The sequence below is a fragment of the Peromyscus californicus genome, unplaced genomic scaffold, assembly GCF_007827085.1.
Source record: "Peromyscus californicus insignis strain IS unplaced genomic scaffold, ASM782708v3 Scaffold_6__1_contigs__length_162567912, whole genome shotgun sequence".
NCBI classification, from domain to species: domain Eukaryota; kingdom Metazoa; phylum Chordata; class Mammalia; order Rodentia; family Cricetidae; genus Peromyscus; species Peromyscus californicus.
The window spans coordinates 28,780,687-28,794,060 of record NW_026294584.1 but is presented as its reverse complement, the minus strand read 5'-3'; the positions used below and the strand labels follow the sequence as shown (position 1 = coordinate 28,794,060).

The 13,374-nt window shown below is 36.6% G+C and overlaps 1 protein-coding gene and 1 non-coding gene across 9 annotated transcripts in view; one reads left to right on the top strand and one right to left on the bottom strand.

Annotated features, from left to right (window-relative positions):
* Foxp2 (forkhead box P2) overlaps positions 1 to 13,374 on the bottom strand; it is a 559,890-nt gene that overhangs the window by 521,916 nt on the left and 24,600 nt on the right. The window lies entirely within an intron of this gene.
* On the top strand, positions 11,896 to 12,002 carry LOC128100263 (U6 spliceosomal RNA). Its single transcript, XR_008214764.1, has one exon. It is a non-coding gene; the product is annotated as a U6 spliceosomal RNA (small nuclear RNA).

Below are 13,374 nucleotides of genomic sequence, written 5' to 3'. Positions count from 1 at the left end.
TAAGATGGAAATAACAATAGTATGCATGTCTCTAGGCTACTGTAAGGATTAAGTTAATCCTAGCACTTAAAATCTAGAAAAGTGAACAAATCAAAGCCCAATGCAAAGAACGTTGCCTGCTCTTAGCATCACCGTCAATTTTTTAATCACCCTAATAACTTGATTCTCCTTTCTTGTTACTACTTATTTAGCCCAAATTCTCACGCTTCTCAATCTAGGTAAATTAATTATATAAAATATAATGTAAACCTTTCTCATCATCAGAAGCTACAAAACTGGTCATCCTGCTTTTTTCTTGCTGTAGTCTTTACTTAAGAACTTTTATCATGCATCTCCTACTTTGTAATGCTTTGGTGAGATCCTATTGTCCCTGAAAATGTCTACATGTAAATATTTGAACATGGCACATAAAAGAGTGACAATCCAGTAAATTTCTCCAGTCATATGTCTCCATCCTCTCTATTCTCCTGTGTGTTTAACACACACAGTTTGTTTGTTCTCCAGCATGTGACTGAACTGGACATAATTGCATTTGAATTATGCAAAACAATGTGTTGCTGGTGTTAGCCTATTTTAGACATCCCCACTTCATATAGAGAATAGCTAAATGATATAGAGGCTTTGGGGCAGGAATATTTCACATGGAATTTTCCATAAATTTCTTTTCACAGTAAGCATATGAATCAGTGCTCCTCAAAGTCTGGTCAGAAGGCCAGCATCATCAACATCACCTAGGAGTCTGTGAGAAATGTTAATTATCAGGCCTCAGGGAGACCACAAAATTCCAATTTCCAAGAACAGACACAAGAGCATGCTTTGTCACAGGCTTTCTGGATGTTCTTTGGCAAGCCAATGTTTGAAAATTACTAATAAGGATGATTTTTCCCAACTATACTTCAAGACCTGCTAAAGTCAAGCTTATTATTAATAAAGTTAGTCATGCATTGCTCATCCCATTAAATAAAGGAAGAAATCCTGAATGCTATTAATGATGGATCCAAGGCCTTTATATATCATAGACATTTAAGCACCTTTATGATTGTTATGCAGAAATATGCCCAGCAAAAGCTCCTGTGGAAACACTGAAAACTAAAAGCCATGAGATGGAGATAATTCCTTAATTCACTGATGTTATGAATTAAAAGAGACAGTGAGACAGTCATCCTCACATTTACTTTCCATGTGTGAGCCATACTCATCCACATGAGATCCTGCCATTAACGCAAAATCAATAAGACCAGCCAAAGATGAAATAAAATCTATGTAACTATAGGTCAAATGTTTCTTTGACCATTATCAGTTGATTATTTCCAGTTTTGTCATAGAGGAAAAGCCACGTAGCATAAGAACAATGTCCTTCATTAAGGACAGCCCAAATGATAGCCAAACGATAGAAGCATCCTCACTGGTAATGACCCACAGGTTTTGTGGGCCTGTCCACCTGCAGGGACACAACATGCCAAGTCACTTGTCACATACTCACTTCCAACTAGCACAGACTACATTTTGTTAGTGGGAGCCAGATTTAAAAACTTTATGTATGCATATATAAAAAAACAGATACCTGTATATATATATATATATATATATATATATATATATATATGTGTGTGTGTGTGTGTGTGTGTGTGTGTGTGTGTGTGTGTGTGTAATAGTCATTAATGAAAGGAGAGGACATGAATTTGAAAGTTAGTGGTTTGAAATTGTATTATAATCTCAAAAACCAAAGGAAAAAAAGCCTTAGTTTCTACCTGTGCTACAAGTAAAACAATCCTTGATGGTTTGTGAAAAGAAAAACCTCTATGTATTTTCACTTCAAGTGTAGTATGCACTTATAGGCTAGTATTTAGGATTAGCATAATACTTTGGTGGATTTTTTTATCTGTCTGAAGGAGGCCCACTGTGTTAGGGGTCACTGATCTCTAAAGACACAGAATGATCTTCATTTTCAGTCTTTGAATGGGAACCACATCATCTACAATAATTCACAGTTCTTCTACGTGGAGGTACTGCTCCTCATATTTCCCCCATTCTGAAGTTTGAGTCTTTTCCTTCCTTAGCATCCTAGACATGCTTCTCTGTCCAGTGTGAAAGAATAACCCACTCAATCACACATCTTCCACACAGAAAACCAGGTGGTAAGTAGGACCTGAGGTCTTTACCAAACAGCAAAATTATATGGCAAGATTATAATCACAAGTCTTAACATTAGAATCGATGAATGTCATTTTTGTAGGTTAAAGGAAGCCAAGTTAAAGGAAGCCAGTTAAAACCTATAGGCTACATGAACTTTTATTAAACTTACACAGCTAAAAATAACTTTACATTTATCTATATTAAATTCATTCCTGTGAGTTCTATACTAGCCAGTTAAGAACTTTCAAAGCTTTATTTTATCTTACTGATGAAAGGTGTAGTCAAAAATGGCTGATCTGATATATAACCAGTCATTTAGTACACCTGTCTATTCTTAGCTTTATCACACAGTTTTTCTATCATTATTTTTGAAAAATGATTAATATTCTCCATTTTGAAAATCATACTTTCATGGTGGCAAATTTTATCTAGAAAAAAATTATGTGTAAGGACAGTGTGACCTCAATAAATTCTTTTAATTCATTTGTAATCTGGAATGAGAGTGTTTAGAGGAGACTTTGTTCTTTGTGTCATTCTTGTTCACAAATATTACAAAATATCCAATCACAGTGGGCCCAAAGAATAGTACATGGTGATATGATAAGAAGCTATATTAGAGAGGCACTAACTTGATCTCTCTAAATCCATTTGCTGAGATTTTATCTCCCCATTGTGACTGCATTAGAAAGCAGGGCTTCTGAAAGGTGGTTAGGATTAGACAAGGCCATGAGCCCTCCTGATTCCCCTGCTCGGCTCTATGTACATAAAGATACAAGCAACATAATATGAGCCAGTAGATCCTCAGACACAAGCCATTCTGGCTCTCTGATCTGGAGTGCTCAGCCTTCGAAAACATGAGAAATGCATTTCTATGATGTTCATGTCTTCTAGTGTATGGCAATTTTGTTACAGTAGTTCACACTAAACTTCTGAGAACCAAATGTCCTGGTTTTAATCTCAGTTTAACTAATGAGTCTTAATTGAAATAGCTCACCAAAGCTTCAGATTCCAAAACTGGAAAATCCAAGGTTAAGTAATGATGTTTAAGAACTCAATCAATTGTTATAATGAAAGTATTTGTCTGTCCTAATTTGCTTTGTATTGCTGTAATAAACTATCACAGCCAAAAGCAACTTAAAGTGGAAAGGGTTCGACTCATCATGTCCAGATCACAATCCATCACGAAGCAAAGTCAGAAGGAACTCAAGGCCAAGAACTAAAGGTGAGTCCATAAAGGAGTGATGCTTACTGGCCTGCTCCCAATGACTTACTCAGCTTGCTTTCTTTAACAGCCCAGGTCTATCTACCCTAGGGTGGCAGCTACACCATTAGTCTTTAATCAAGGAAATGTCCACAGGCATGCACACAGGGCAAGCTGATGAAGGTAATTCAATTGTGATCCTCTCTCCTAGATATGTTTATGTTTGTTCCAGGTTGACAAAAACCAACCAACCAACACACACACACACACACACACACACACACACACACACACACACACACACATTCTTTGAATGTCTCATTAAATGTTACACTTCCTTATGTAATCATCACATTTTACATTTTAAGTTCCCTACTCTTATTTGTTTAACATCTGACTAAACTTTCTGGACTTTAGTGTTAATGTGGTTTTTGTTAGTGTTGTTTCTCTTACAGCTATATTGTTCAAGTCCTTCTAGCTATCACGTTGAATGTCATAAACATTCGTAGTCATTAAATACAATTTCCAATTCCAATGCTCTTTTAATCTCACCCCTTCCTCTTATTTTTTTATTTATTCCATTATGACTTACTGTATGTTTTATAACTTGTCTGCATTGTGACTAGTAAGAACAAGTTCAGAACAGGCCTCAAAGTAAAGAACGATGTCATTATAAAACAAAACGGATGACATTTTTCTTCCTTCAAACTGCTTCTCATGCCAATATGTCATTCAGCCTAGGCCTGGCTGTTCTGAAAGAACTTTACACAACTGGGAAAGAGATGGTCCACAGATGAATTCTCTGCAGCTGAGTCTAAGACTCACACCACTAAACCCTCTCAAACAGTTTCAGCCAACAGCTCTTCACTGTTCATGTTTCATGAGTCAATGTGGGCATTTTAAATTATACAATTCCAAAATTTGTAACCTACAGACTTTAGAGCACACACACACATACACACACACACACACACACACACACACACACACACACACACACATTTTATACCACAATCAGAAGTGCTTGATTTAGAAGTCCTGTCTTCATTGAAGTCATCTTAAAACTTACTCTTGCAAAAGGCAGAGTATTACTGGATAATTCATTTCCTAATGTAGCCATTTATTTAATAAACACTTATTTAATTCCTGTCATATACAAATATGACAGGTGATATGATATGCTAGGTGCTTTGTCCAAATTCAAAGGGTAAAAAATACCACACCCTTTGAGGAGCTGTGACTTTACCTAAGGCATGGAAGCAGACAAAATTAATCAATTGTGGTGAAACGTGTCATTGTGATAATTAAGTAGGACAGGAAACAGAGGTTATTAGAGTTCATAGGGTAGATGTGGTTTGGTCATGGAGGATGTTCAAGAGGAAGACATGTTTAAACAAACACAAATAAGAATAAAGGAACAGAATGGAAAGATTGTATACTCTCCATAAAGAGCAAAGAAAAAGCTGCCATGCAGCCTGTGAGTCAAAACAAAAGTCACTGTTTGGGTAAATAAACACCCTGGCATGCTGAAGAGGAAGCGAGGAAGAGAAGAAAAGGGCCATGTGCTGTTCAACTTTGAAGGTCATGTTAAAATATCTAGTTTTCATGTCCAGCCATGAGTGAATATAATTCCTAGCTGCTGGGATAAAAAGAAACAGTTTTCTCTAAGAATGTAACCCATGGTATTTGAACATGCTCCAGTGGAAGACCACATATCTGAGAATATTTGTGCAGCACAAATTGGCCTTGAGTACGTATGAAAAAAGAAAACAAAATTGGATAGGTAGAGAAGGAAGGTAGTATAGAAAGAAAGGGAGAATGTTAAGAGTCTAGGCTTGTCCCTATCAGAAATGAGAGCCATTATAACCAGGAGCATGACTGAAAATCAATGTTGTGTGAACATCACCCTAGCGGCAATGTTAGAGAACATCCTAGCGAGGCATTAATGCATCCTTTAGTCATTCATTCATTCCACACACATGCACAATGCAGACTTGGCCTATGTGCATTGTGGTAGACACTGAAATAGCAAACACACAGACACATACACTCTCTCTCTCTCTCTCTCTCTCTCTCTCTCTCTCTCTCTCTCTCTCTCTCTCTCTCTCACACACACACACACACACACACACACACACACACACACACACACACACACACCAAACAATAAAAAGACATAAAATAGGCAAAACCACTGAGTGAGCACATGCTTGGAGATGTACTTTAGGGAGGTACTTCAGCAGGACAAGCAAGAGCTTAGAGACCTAAGAATGTGTCTGTGATTCTGCAGATGGAGACAACTAGATAGACTGAGGTAACTATCAGGAAGTTAAATTGACAGTATTTGATGATTAAGAAGAAAACAAACAAAAGGAACAATTTTTTCTTTGCTTTACACATTTTCACATTTTCAACTGATTTAAAAATAGAGACTTTTATTGACTGTTGTTTATTTTAGTTATTCCATGTGTGCAAACTTCTTTTTGTAGTTGCTCTTTTCATTCAGTGATGCAAAAGTTTATAACATAGCTTCAATAACTGCAAACAAACAGATCCTCAAATCCATCAACCTCTGCCTTTACCATCGTTCTGGGAGCTGAACATCCATGACTGTACAGAAACCTGGAGCTAGAAGAACAAAAACTGACCTTAGGAAAAAGCAACATTTTACTCCCAAACAAGAAACTCCAAGAAGAAAGCAGATCCAGGAAGAGATGGACACTGGGCACTGCAGGAAGGAATTCATATGCAGAGAGTACAGAAAGAAGGGGTTATAGACAGAAGTTGCAGACATTGTTTCAAAAGATAAAACCGAGGCTGTGGGAACTAATCAGATCAGATAAGTCACTGGGAAAAAGATGAGTACTCTATGCCTCAGCCTCTGTCATTATTTTTTTTTTTTTTTTTTTTTTTTTTGGTTTTTCGAGACAGGGTTTCTCTGTGTAGCTTTGCGCCTTTCCTGGAACTCACTTGGTAGTCCAGGCTGGCCTCGAACTCACAGAGATCCGCCTGGCTCTGCCTCCCGAGTGCTGGGATTAAAGGCGTGCGCCACCACCGCCCGGCTAGCCTCTGTCATTATTAAGCATATCAAACTGGGATTTGATGGTGTGCCTTTGGACTTCACAAAAACAGACACAAGATCAACTTGAGAACATCTGTTGCCGGAACGTGGCCAAGGATATAACCTGTCACATTACTCAATGCTCCCAGGTATGAGGTATCTGCCAATATGAGATGCTTTCTTCAGTATTAAATCTAAAAAATGGCATTCATTTTCTCAGGAGAGCTCCTCCTCCTTCCTGTTTCCTTTTTATTGTCCTCTCAGATCTGGAGGATGAAACAGGACATTCATAAAAACCACATTAATGTATCACAGGTAGTTTCATCCTGCCCTCATATTTCTTCTCAGAATAATTTTGAAAATTCATAACTCTTACTTCTGAGGAAATCAACTGGACCCAAAACAATCTTGGGTTTTTAATGTTGCTGCTCTAAAGATATGGAAATCCTTGCAAGTACAACTAATTTCTAATGTAGTCATTCTGCATGGGATTTTACAAGCTCTGTTTCTTTAATTTGTGTGTATATCTGTGTGTACATAAAGTTCATATATGTGCCAGTACAAATGATGACATGTACATCAAAACCAATCATGATGTCACTTGACTTCCTCAGTCACTCTATATTCCTCAGGCAGGGTCTCTTTACTGAACCTGAAATTCATCAGTTAGCTCCAGGGATCCTCCTGTCTCAGATCCCCAGTACAGGGATTACTGGTACATGCTGCCACAGTTGGCTTGTTTGTTGGGGGTTTAAACTCAGGTCCTCATCCATATACAGTAAGTATTTTTACTAACTAAGAAACCCCCTCCCCGCAAGCCCCCGTTCTTTATTTCCTTTCTTCCATGTAGAGTTTTATTATTAAGCCCAGTACCCCCTTTGATTTCTTAACACCATTTCATTTTGGATCTTTGTTACTTCCTGCTTTGTCAGCCTTTCAACTTAATCAGTCTTGAACAATACCAGTCATCGCTACGTGACAACAGATAACTAGAGAGATGATGCTATCTCCTAAGGTATTAATTCTGGTTATTCCAGGAGCTGTTTCCATGGCTTATTATTCTTACTCTGTTTATAAGTCTGCCTCTGACACATTAATCAATATCTAAAATTATATAATACACCTAAGGAAGGCTCTAAAGTTGATCAAAGTGTCCTATAATATTTTGTTTTCAGTACTCTTTCGTTTTAGGACAATCTAAGTTGAATTAATTGAATACACACTTCTGGGACACAGCAATCTAGGGAATCAAAGCAGTCAAATTAGTAGCAATGAGACTGGCTAAATGTGCATGTGCCAGTAAGGACCTTCAGTTCCTCCAAATGCCCCACAACTACATTAGGAAACATCCAGAGGATTGCCATGGTGTTTCTTCACATACTTTTCCTAGTTCTACGGTAACCTTCCTATTTTGCTTCTCCAGACACTGGCCACCTATACCCTCTGGCTATGTGGTACTCATCTTAGCAATATCAAGTGTAAGACATTAGTAGGATAGGGATCACATTCAGGTTCACTTGGTCTTTCTTATTTATGCTAATGCTAGCTGTCTAACTCCCTAGGTCACTAACTCACTGTTAACTGCACCTAATAGTTTCAATCTATGATTACTTCACTGTTTGGTGTTCTGACTTCATTTACAAAGTACCATTAATGTAGTAGGCAAAACATTTACCAATCACATTTGTGGTAGGCTTTTGAATATAAAGCCTCAGCTAAGAAGCATAATTCTGACATGTCTACAAAGTCTTACAGAAACTGAATTAGTGACTACCCCTGTTCTCTGTCCTTTTTCCTAGGACTGTAACAACTTCTACCTGAAGCTAACAGCAGTTCATCTAAGCAGATCACAACATCTGCTTAAATCTATACGTTTTCCATAACCCTGTTTGACTGTGTAAGAATCTGTAATCCAAAATTTCTCCTGTGATAAGCTGAGTCAATCCCATGAAGATAGTCATCACATGGACCAGTGAAGAATAACAGCTCACCCAGAACATACCAAGTACGATTCTCTTAGATCACTACGAATGCTAACCTCACTCTGATATCCATCCCTCCTTGAGAAACCAAATGAACAGTATTAACTGCTATGTTTAAACTGTCTGCAAATCAGATGCAATGTTTTATAGATGGTAAATCTTGAAGAAATATTACTAAAGTAACTTCTACTAAAGCAAGACAGCGAAAACATAAAACTGAGTTTCTATGTCTAGGTAAGTTCCTATATCATTTATTGAATGCCTAAAATTTGGTGGCTTAAAACAAATGTGTGTGTGTGTGTGTGTGTGTGTGTGTGTGTGTGTGTGTGTGTGTGTGTGTGTGTCTGTACAGAGAAAGGGGGGAGAATTTCTTAGCGTTTTGTGCTCATCTGGCATGTACTCACTCAGGCAACTGTATTCACCTTTAAAGTTAGCTGTGGACAGTGCTCTCCTGGACTTCGGGGCTAAGCTGTCTTTCTTCTTCAAGGAAACTATACTAGACTTCTTCAAATGGTGACAACAGCATTCCAAGAAGGGAAAATGCAATGGGCAAGAACTTATCATGCCCCTACTTGTATCATATTCACTTACAGCCCACTGGACAAAACAAGTCACATTCCTAAACCAGAGTCACTGTAGGTAGGGACTTCAACAAGAATATAGATCTGGGAAAGTGGGGTGCATGGCAAGCCATCAATACAGCAGCCTACCATGGTAGTTGCCTTCCAAGGCTGTGACTTATGGCCAATACCATTCCAATACTTGGGGGTTATGTTATTCCTTAACAAAATTTCTTTCTTATTTTGCTCCATACTTTATCTTTTGGAGCCTGAAGTATTTTTACAAGTGTTCTAAGATCATACTAGTCAACATATCAGAGAATGAATGCTTATGTAGGATTCAAAAGTATTTTAAAATTTAAAATATACCATATGCCACAGCAAATGCTCACTACTAAATTCTTAAAGCTCTTATGGAAGGAATAAAAATTCCTTTGAATATAAGTGCAAAAGCTTCTAAACACATCAGGGTGAGCAGTTCCCCCACCAGAAAGAAATGCATCATTCACTATTGATGTCCCCCAGTCAGGCTCTGGAAGCACTTCGGGTCTGTAATCAATATTGAATGGATTATCATACAAAATGTCCAAAATGTCCAAAGCCTTAAACTTAAAGAAAGAATCAGTTTTGTCTGGTTGATATGCCCAGGCCTCTGAGGAGCAGGAGAACAATGCCAGCAAGTATCACGGACATCAACAGTCTGCAAAGCAATCAGTATTAACCACTGCCCAAGAAAAGATCAACTCTAAGAAACATATTTCACCTTACAGATGGTTACCGTTTTCATGGTGCTCCATGATGACTGCATGGTGAATTTAACAGGCAAAATAATTATAACGCAGAACTTTGAATTGTGGCTACATCTTTTGTGATTAGTGTTATTTTTGTAGCATTTTTTTAAAAATCATTTCAATCTCACATCAAGTTGGGGTTTTTTTTTTGTGTGTGTGTGTGAAAATAAATATCTAATAGAAAAAAGAGTGGGCCTATGTGCCCTCAGTTAGGTGGATTTATCTGGACTGAAGAAGTTGTACTGATTAGGGCTAGCACAGAATACTATTAAAAGAAAAATCAAGTCCAAATGGTCTTTTTGACTGCAGTGATGCCAAATGAGGTGTTATTCTATGCCGAAGTAGCAAAACGCTTCGGAGACTTTCCAGGAGGAAGGCAAATGTGGAACTTTACTTATGCACAGAGGACTTTTTTATGTTGTTGTTAAATTAGGCCAACAGCAGAGTTATTTTTAGATCACTTACTTCACTTTCTCTTCTTAATGGGCTGGTATACAAAATAGGACAGAAAATGCACCATATGCCACAGCACATGCTCAAATCCCAAATTCTAAAAGCTCTCATGAAAATAAAAGATCTCTATCCTAAAATATGAGATTTGCATTCGAATAAAATCGAGAGAATAAAAGGTCTGAGAGGTTTTTTTTAATCATTTAACAAAAAAACATACACATAATTTTAAGATAAGTTTTGAAAATTGCCAGATCAAAATAAGCCATAAAGGCTGGAGAGATGGCTCAGCCGTTAAAGGCTAGGCTCACAACCAAAAATAAGCCATAAGAAAAGAAATACAGTTAGTTTGAATACTGGCTGGGTCATATATATGATTGTAAGTTAAGATATACATCATGGACCATTTCACATTCAATAGAGATAAATCAGAAATTCCCTAAAGTTATAAACTTAAGATGATTCACCTATTTGATTTTTTTTAATAAAATCAATATAAAGTGTCTTTAAAATTTTTCAATCTGGTAAAAATATGAACTTTTAAAACTTCCTTTTTGCATTTAAACATGCTGTATTGATTCAATGACTGCAGCCATGATCCAGAAAAGTGAGCTGCTACTTGAGATTTACAGTATTAGAACAGGTTTATGAAGATGGGACAGAATACAAGACATCAAAGACACACAGGAATTAACTTATAACTTGTAATTAACAAAAAGGAACACACAGATTTGTTAAGTGTTTAAAATCAGTCCAACAAACAGTTACACAACAGAACATTCACTAAGTCCTTTGCAATGGCCTGCTTTTACTGAAGCAAACAAATTACATAGCAAAAATAAAATTGTGAGCTCATTGGCTCGTAGATGTGTTTCCCACTGAGGGACAGCTAACAGTGAAGATAAAGATATAGAGTGCTTATTCTCTCTCTCTCTCTCTCTCTCTCTCTCTCTCTCTCTCTCTCTCTCACACACACACACACACACACACACACACACACACACACACACACACAATCAAGTAAAATATCAAAAGTTTAGGCACTCTCTTGTACATGATTTAATTATAGTTTTGTTCAGGCTTCACACTTTAAGTATAAAGTCCTATTTTTCTTTTAAAATTTGGGCAAATATTTTTAAATATAGTTCATCATTCTATGTGACCTATATATAGCAAATTAAAAGAATCGAGTCAATCTAATATTCTAAACTAATATAGGCATTTATGGATCTAGAAATTAATTTATCAATAACATCATTATAGTCACCAAATTATAATTCACTAGCAAAATAATTTAAAAATGAAGAAATGTATGTCATAAAATGGAAACTAAAGGATACATTTATTATTGTTGATGCAAAATGTACTTCTATGTAAAAATGTTACCCAGACATATTTCAAGCCTTGCATTCATAAATACTCTTAGATAATCTACATTTTATATAATTTTATATATTTACTTACCTTTTAAGAATCATTACATTTCATAGTTGTAATAGTGATATTTAAGTTGAATATTAGGCTAAATATACACATACAAAAATCACAGTATCTTGCCAAAAGGGAAAAAAATATTAACAACTACAAACAGCTGAGACAGTATAAATCTAAATGGCTGCTTTAAAAGGAGAGGGGCCTGGGATGGGCGAAGGAGTGGACACACCTGTATGTACTCAGACATGAGGCCTGGCTATGAAGCAAAAATTCATGTCCAGTGCTCGCTTCGGCAACACATATACTAAAATTGGAACGATACAGAGAAGATTAGCATGGCCCCTGCGCAAGGATGACACGCAAATTTGTGAAGTGTTCTATATTTAAAAAAAAAAATGTTCATGTCCAAATTGATCGAGACACTTTGGGAGATCCAGTCAAATAGCTCTAAAGTAACTATTCCTGACATTAACAACAGAATTAAAGCACTAACATGTCTCACTGGACAATCAGCCTGCTTCATACTTACACCATATTTTCGTCCAGTAAAAGCAGTGCCACAACTACGGGTATTTTTTTAAGCAAGGAACAAGATCTACTAACGTTCTTAACAGGTAATGTGGACCTGGACTGTGACTAAGCAATTTATTTTCACTAGTTGCTAAATAAAGTTAAATTAACTAGCATTCATTATTATCCATAAATTTAAGCAAGCACAGTGGAATCCCAAGTTCCAACATTTTGAGTATTGGTATCTGCAAGGCTGGACTAGATCTTGAAAAAAATTACAAAATGCATGCATTGGCATAAATTCAATTATTCCCAATCAAGAAGTCCTGCCCATGCTACAATATGGTATAAGAATAGCTACTACCCACACAGTAACCACTTTTAAGCATGTGCTTTTCATTGTAGGATCACTAACATATGCTTACAACTCCAATGAGCTATAGAATATGTATTACTTGCCAAACCTTTCTTCCACTGAACACATATCTTCTCAACAAATAATTATTTCCAGAGAAATGGCAAAAGGAATTTTGTTCTTTGACTATATTATCCCATGCCTTTTCTTGGTACTAGAAAGCAAGGAAGACCATAGAGGCTTCTTTAAATGTTCGTCCTAAATCATTCCTCATTGCTTAAAATTGATAAGTAAATGCCTGATGTTTTCAATCCAACTACCAACAACAGGATGCACAGGACATTGCATTGCAGTCCAGAACCTTCCTCTGCACAGAGTTCACATCACAGGATAAAATGATCCAGACTACTGGACACAAGGGAGTGGATTCTGAAGCAGCTACCTAATTTATTAAAGAAAAAATTTAAAAAAATTATTTCATTTCAGAACCAAAAAATGGCTTCCCAAACATAACACATAGTCAAGAGATAATTTCCACCTTAGCTACAACACTAGTAAGTTTTCAGAACAGAACAGAATTTAAAAACAAAAAAAAAAATGACCATGGACATAAATGGCATGAAACCATGCTATCTAAACCCACTAATGGAATGCAAGGAAAACACTAACTGGAGGCAAAACAACAATATTCAGAAGAAGAGACTCTTTAGTTTATTAGTTAATTATTTTACAGAAAATATTTCTCCAAAAATGCTTCATTTTGCCATGACTAATTGATTGCTCTAAAATAATTGTATTTAAAATCAAATCAAGGTGGAAGGCTTTTGATAAATCCTTAAAAGAAAATGCTGCAAAAGTGAGATAATCTTAAAGTCAAATAGGGCAACATCTAGC